The sequence below is a fragment of the Pinus tabuliformis genome, chromosome J (genome assembly GCF_031772625.1).
Source record: "Pinus tabuliformis cultivar Carrire ecotype Pingquan chromosome J, CPIR1, whole genome shotgun sequence".
Lineage (NCBI taxonomy): Eukaryota > Viridiplantae > Streptophyta > Pinopsida > Pinales > Pinaceae > Pinus > Pinus tabuliformis.
In genome coordinates this window covers 518,416,294-518,424,019 of record NC_142295.1, presented here as the reverse complement: position 1 = coordinate 518,424,019, position 7,726 = coordinate 518,416,294, and the positions used below count along the sequence as shown (strand labels likewise).

At 37.0% G+C, this 7,726-nt stretch overlaps 1 pseudogene; it reads right to left on the bottom strand.

Moving 5' to 3' along the window:
- Positions 1 to 4,321: 4,321 nt before the first annotated feature.
- On the bottom strand, positions 4,322 to 5,182 carry LOC149228032 (putative protein S-acyltransferase 7 pseudogene; annotated as a pseudogene).
- Between the last annotated feature and the right edge of the window lie 2,544 nt (positions 5,183 to 7,726).

The following is a 7,726-nucleotide window of genomic DNA, read 5'->3' as shown; positions in this document are numbered from 1 at the left end:
TGACTCATCTCATTAAAAAAAATATAATCAAAACATGTAATAAATTGTGAGAAGAGTTGATTTGACCAAGTTAGGATATGAATTAAGGTCCATATGGTTACCCAATGATGAGGCTGATCAATAGGTTCACCAAAAGACAACGAACGATGCCTGTGAAGATATGTGCTCATGAATGGATGATCATGCAAAGATGTGTTCATGGACGAAAGAATGAAAAGACATGCAAGATGTGGTCATGGATGGAAGAATGAACAAACAGGCACCTTTCATGAACAAATGAGCCCGTTGAGCCTTCCAACATACAAGAAAGGAGAAATGTGCCCAAGCAACATTAAGTGATCCAACAACCGTCAAAGACTCTGCACACCTTCCCATGCGGAGATGAAGCTGTAACACACCATGAAGACATCCATCACCCAACAATACTGCAGCTCGACATGCACTTCGACAACAACACAAATCTACCAGCACTGTCATGTCAAGTCGTGTCATGAGTCATGTCGTCCACATCTCCACTGTGGGCCATGTTGTCAAATCAATGTAATGTAACGTGGAAGTCCAAGAGATCCACTTGTTGTACAAAGAGTCATGCAAAGTTGAAATGTCATAGAAGTCAAATAGTCACGAGGGTAGTCAAATGGCCCCAAGGGTAAGTTTCACCCTTTCCTATAAATACCCCCTTGTTTGTACATGAAAATAACTTTTCACCTCAGTTCCTCCCACATAGCCAAGAGAGTCTGTTATCTTTTCTTTGAGGAGTAAGTAGTTTCTCAAATTCCCCTCACACGGGGTTAATGATGTATGGTGTAACGATATGTCTTGGAACTTTCGCTTAATTTAGAGGTCTGCTAATAGGCCAACACGTTTTCACACATGTATTGTATTTGTTGTAAGACTAATCTTCAACACTTGTAATGCATGTTGTTTGAACTTGTGTTTAACAATTGACCTAATTCACTTGTTGTAATACACATATGTTAATGAAAATGTGTTGTATATGTTTTTAATGTTGTCTCTCCCATGTAGACTACTCTCCCGGACATTAGACAAGCCTTTCTCATGGAACTTGCTATAAAAGCCGTTGTACTCACACATACTAATCCGCTAAATGTTATATGTGTTATCTTCCCTTATGTGTTGTGACTTCCACATCCATATGGACTTTTCCGCTAGAAGCTGCGCATGTCATGTTGTGTTGTGTGTTCCTGGCTGACTTGGGACTTCTCCTAACCGACTTGGGACTCACTCCCACCCTCTACCTCTATGGTGAAAGAACCATTGGCACAAGTGACACTTACACTCACCAGGCATGCGAACCTCACTTCTTGGAAGGCAAATCCCACCACTCTCCTATGCTGACAGTCAAGAGTTGAGGCAAATCTTTAAGATAATGGAAACTAGGCCATCGTACCAGATGGGATTCCTACACCAAATGGTGTGAAGTCTAGTTGGGACTTCATACCGAGAAGTTCCTCTGATGTTGGTGGGTCCAACACCATCAACAAAGTATAACATGAATGTTTGGAAGCTAAATTTGAAGTAGATAAACATATGATTAGGGATAAATTATTATTATAATGCCTAATAATGCATCAAAAGAAATTTCTTGTATGACAATTACAAATCAAAGATATGTGAAGAAAGAGATGCTATTTTACATGAACATCAAAATAAGGAAGGAGATGTTGAATATAGTTTTTTATATTGGTATCTACAGAAATATTATCTCTAAAGAAATAGCACATATTTTTTTTTTCCTATAAGGGTGATTGTTAACCCTAATTTCTAGGATGTCTCATTAGGGATTAAAGACAACACAAGTGCCAAGTTAACTTTGATGTATCAAAATAATATTTTAATGTTGAAGTAAAGTATTTTTTTGTTTGATTGGGTGCATTTTTAGTCAAGAAAATTTTAAGTATTCATAATTATGTTGAAAAATATAAATGATGATGACTATAAAATGTTTAGTAATAGTTTTGTTAAAAATTTATTTTTTTAAGGGTTTTATATAGTTTGCATAAATTATTGGTCTATTTTAGTAAGTTACCTTCTCCTATAGAATCTACATAAATAAGTTCTAGAAAAAATATGGAAAATTAGTGTGAGGGTGAAATTTAATCCCCAAGCTTTTCTGTGGTTGTGAATTATCTTTGCTAATTCTTATTTATGGGATTGACATTAAATGTACCAAAGGTGTTTGAACTAATACACAATTATTAAGGATGGTCAATCCTATTAATTAATAACATAAAAGGAGAGAATATGATTATCAATTGTCAAGTTACAAAATTAGAAAGCCTAATTAAATCTTCAAACAATTTTGACTATTAGCCTTATGAGCCCTAGGCTCTATCACTAGGTGCACAAGATCGCCAACACTAACCCATTTGTAAAGGGGCTAAAATGTTAGGGAAGACTAGAGGAGTAGAAGTAGTTGGACAACATATTTAAAAAATATTCTAAGTTGTTTGTGGAACCTGAAGGTTTTCTTCCTAGATGCATAATACAACATTCCATTTATTTGAAATAGGGGGTTTCCTTGTTGAAGTTACCACTACATAGAATCTATTGATTAAATAATCAAGAGATCAATTGACAAATTTAGGAACAAATAAATAGGCATAAATTCAACTCTTTTCATCAACATGTGGGTTATGTAACACCCTCCCTCCCATGCCCTTAAGTATTCTTAGGCTAAGGAAGGTGTTACCTGTCATTTGACTCAATGTCCAAGGTCTGTTATGAAGATGGGGTTAGCAAAAAGTTTTGTTTTCACTAGCTGGTGGAATTGAATTCTAATACTATCGTTTTATTCAGTTGATCAAGAGATTTTTGGAAATATCAAATTTACCTCAATTGAGACCCTATATTAATAAGTTACACTCATAAATTAATGCTTTGACGTATAAAAATCAACTATGACATGGAACTGGCCATGTCGCACACACGTGGCTTCCACATGTCCCTTACAAGTCAGGATATGCAACCCACTCATACTTCCCCCCCATGGTATATAATGTTGATAATTATAAGAGGTTGTATGCAATGAATGACATTAAGGTTCCACCATGGAATCAAGCTTAGGTGGTCCTTCTTCCACCTTCATGCATGCTAGGTTGGAAGGTGTCTTGATGACAGTGTTGGGCAATGAGCATAAGGTGGTGGGAAGCCTCTACACTCAAGGTTACACTTTATCCCACTCCTACCATTTTATCATCATGAAAAGGTTCTTGGCCATTTTATTGGTCTGCAATTAATTCTTTAAACTTTCCAACTATAGTTGATGTTTGATGGTCAAACTTCATGGCATGATTATGCTAGGTCAGCGTTCCAGCAGTTCTTGCTCAATGTTTGATCGAGATCTTGAGAGGGGCCAATATCTAGGAGACCTTAACATTAGAAAAGAAAGAAATGACACAATATGAAAAATAAGCACTAAATACATAAGGAGGATAATGATTCAAGGATCAATTTATTAAATGAAAGAAAATTTTGGCCACTACATTGTAGAGGAAAAATCTAACCTCTTACAAAGTGAGGGTGGCTATTTATAACCTTTTTGAGTTACGATACCATGGATAAATAACATGGGTAGTATGTGGATACCATGGGTAAATACCATGGGCCAATACCATGGGTAAATGCCACTTTCCATTTGGATCAATCCTCGCTCCTTAGCAAGCAATGGTCCGCACTGCGCGAATTTCCCTCCTAAGAAGCCTTTATTGAATCTGAGAAGATGAAGTGATAGGTTTTGTGTTGCTGAAACATAATTTTGGGTCTATTAATGATCCAAAACTAAGTGTTTCTGAAGACAAGAGTTTTTCTTGCTTGACCCATATTAACCGAGGGTTTGTGAATGATCCATAACCATGATGAACAAAGATCCGAGGATGGAGATGCCATGTAATGATTGTATGCCAATTGTGATACTAATAATGTGCGACCTAGGAAAAAGAGTTTGATGCTAAGGGTTTTGTGTGGTTGACCTATAATCGTGGGTTTATGGATGACCCATAACAATGATGAATGAATATTCAAAGATAGAGATACCCTATAATGCTTGTGAGCCAACTATGATGTTGACAATCTAGAACCTAACAAATGGACTTAGGGTGAAAAAGTTTTGTGTGGTTGACCAATAATTGTGGGTTTTTCGGTGACCCAAAACCAAGATGAATGAGGGTCTGAAGATAGAGATACCATGGACCTTAAGATACTTTGCTTGCTAGTCTTCCTAGTGGAAATCTAGTGGCTTATCTAGAGACTTGTCTTTGTAATTTTTCACTGTCCAATAAGATGTTAATTTTTTTTTTTTTTAACTACGTATTACTCTTTTATTCTAAGGATTTGCTATTCTATCACGCTGATATCTGAATTTTTTATTTGTACTAATCAAATAAAGATGAGATGAACTATTGTAACTCCACCTATAGGCCAAATTGAAAATGTTGTGTACAATATGAGCATAATTGATGCAAGTGTTTTTGATATAGCTTTCCAAAGTATAACATCATCCACTACCATAATTTTCTTAACCTACATAAAGAAAAAACAGTAGTTACACAATTCAATGGAGTGCCCTACCCATAGGTAATGATGAACCAAATGCTTCCTACAATTATTGTATATAGAGTAGTGGGAACATTGTGTTGGACGATACAAGATACACATATCAGAATAATTTTTCTTCACTGAAATACCTTTCACAAACACATATTTTGTACGAGGTCATCGTAGATGTGGAGTGTAACTACCTATTGACTCTGGTGTCAAACTGGAAACATCATAACCTTCTTCATGTTCAGGAGGGTGTGCATTTCAAGGGAGCATTACAGAATCCCTTCCGGATGTGAGAAGAAGAAGAACTAGAACATATATTGTGAAGACCACTGCAATGACCATTATGGATATTCCAGCATGATGCAAAAACTTGTCCAAAAGTTCTCATGGAGAAAATACACAATATCTTTGCTAGAACGAGGAGGAGAACGAAAAACAGTAACCTCACATCTAGCTCAAATATAAACCTCCCAGCCAAGAAAAAAATATTGTTTCATTTACAAGCTTGATATACTGTCTCCTTGCTGCCAGGGATGATGGTCGTGGCCATGTCTAAGAAAGGTCCGTGCTTGTCCATTCCCTCAAACCCCAGCATAACATTGGCTCTGCACTCCATTAAACCCCTTTTGAAAAAATTCGTCAGCTTACAATGCCAACGTTAATGGTGTATTCGCTGCGCGTGAAGAGGCAGCGTTCACAGCTTACGTTTGCTGGTTGTTGCTGCACCATGAGCTGAATAATTAAAAAAAAATTATATTACTCCAGCAACGGTTGAATATCATGATGATGTTGAATATCATAATGAGGAGGAAGAGAACAAAATACACGTGCTTGGATGATACTTTGGTTTATACAAATGAGAAGCCAATCAAGATTTAATTGTGTGGCTAGAAACACCACAAGAAATTCCAAGAGGAAAACCAAATTCAAGCTTTCTTGTATTATTATGGGATATTTTCGCATTAACTTAATCTAGGTTTTCTTCATATATCCACGCATGGAATCCTGGCCGTATCATTCACTATACTGCTTTTACGACATATACTCACGCACAATTTGGAGAAGTCCATGGATTTGTGAACTTACAGTTTTGGCGAACAATGCTAAGATCGAAGAGAAATTCGATGAAAAAGCCGAAGATTCAATGTTAATATTTTGGTGGGGGCTCGATCCTACGACTGCCGCTACATCTTCGCCATAATGCCGATCAACCTCTTAGTCATGATGGCCTTAATTTTTTCCTCTCCAAGTGGTGGTCGTAATGAAGAATCGACTGGTGCCCATAAATAATTGAAATGAAAGGCTTGCTCGAGGGTTCAGAAAGTTATGAGATTAACAATATAGCGCTCCATCTAGAATTCCTAACCGACCAGGTTCCAGTCTCATCCCACACTTGGTCTGACGAAGACAACTCAACTATTGCCCTACGGGAGCTCGAAGTTGTTCCGGTGCCTAAATTCTGTAAAAGCAACCGATCCGTAGGTGGCAAGTTGAAATATGTGACCTACCTTTAGGCATCCGTCAACTGCAACTAACAACGATGCTCAGCTTGCTGTGAAGGTAACAACGATGCTCAATCTGTAGTGTTTCTGATTTGAAAAGATTTGAGAACTACCACTAGAGACGCTTAAAACCATGATCTCCATTGAGTCATAACTTGGATCTGAACAAATTTTAAGACTTCCACCGGAGATCTTTAAAATTATGATAGCCATGGAGTCATAACTTGGCTTCGATACCACTAATCTCGACCTTGGGAGGGGCCAAGATCCAAGAGAACTGAAGAAGAAAGAAACGACAGAATATTCAAAATAAGCACTAAACACACGAGGAGGATAACAATTCAACGAATAATTTATTAACAATTTATTCAACAAAAGAAAATATTGGTCACTACATTGTTGAGGACAAATTTATCGTTTTACAAAGTGAGACTTGTTATTTATTATTTTTTTTTGAGTTACAATACAATGGGTAGATACTCGATATTATAGGGCAATACTATGTGTAAATGCTACTTTCTATTTGGATCAATATACTATGGGTAAATATCGTAGGTAGATACTATAAGTGGATACCATGGGTAAATATCATGGGAAAATGCCACCTTAAATTCAAATCAATGATGACCGAACTCCACATACAAGTAGGTTTAACCCTTGCCACGTGTCAGTCCAAGTGGCATATATGCGGAAAACACAAGTAGGTGTAACCCTTGCGACCTCTCAATCCGAGTGGCATATATGCACACAACAAAACCAAGATTATGTTGAACATAGGGCAGCCCATACTGCCAATTTCTAGGATTTATTGCCCCAAGCTTATAGCCATAAGTTGTCAATTCCCTCTAGATAACTAGTTAAACTATGCATGCATATTTCGATCATAGACCTTAGTATCCCTAAATGCACACAACTCCACAATTTCTCACATTCAACATGAACAAAATACAAAGTAACATTGGCTATGTATGCATTAAGTTTTATGAACACGTCGGAATCACTGTAGTCATGAACATGACAATGAGCCTCATAGGTTAGACATTCATTTACATTTAAAAAAATATAAGCTATTGCATGAGTCACATATAAAAGGATTCATCAGAGGTCATGAGACAATATACAGAAGAAAAATAAATTTAAGTATGTGCTTAATGATTGCTGGCAACTAAAGGAGGGACTTCAACTCTTCACTCAACCATAGGCTAGTCACACTGTAGTATTTCTTATAGTTGACCATCACTAAGCCAAATCTAAAGTTTGACGGGATGCTTAGCCAATGAAGTTCACACCTAAGGCTTAATAAAACACTTACGATATGGAGTCAACTATCCAGGTGTTTTTTCAATTACTTCCCCATAGTAAGCACTAAAGTGACTCTGTTACTCTCTAAGCTCAATCACACAGATTCACCCAAGGCCCAGTTGGGGTATTGCACAATTCTAGAAATCTGAAGCCACTGTCTAGGTGGTTTATTAGTTATTTTTTCATGGAAAGCACCACAAGGGCCTATAGTCCATTGTCTAGGTGGTTTAAAAAGTCTTCTGGTAAGCATCACAATGGCTCAACTTTCCTGTCAAGTGGTTTATAAGCCATACAACAAGAACCTGGCTGGTTTATCATCTTATTAAACAAGCACTAAGTAGTTCATTAGCTTATTC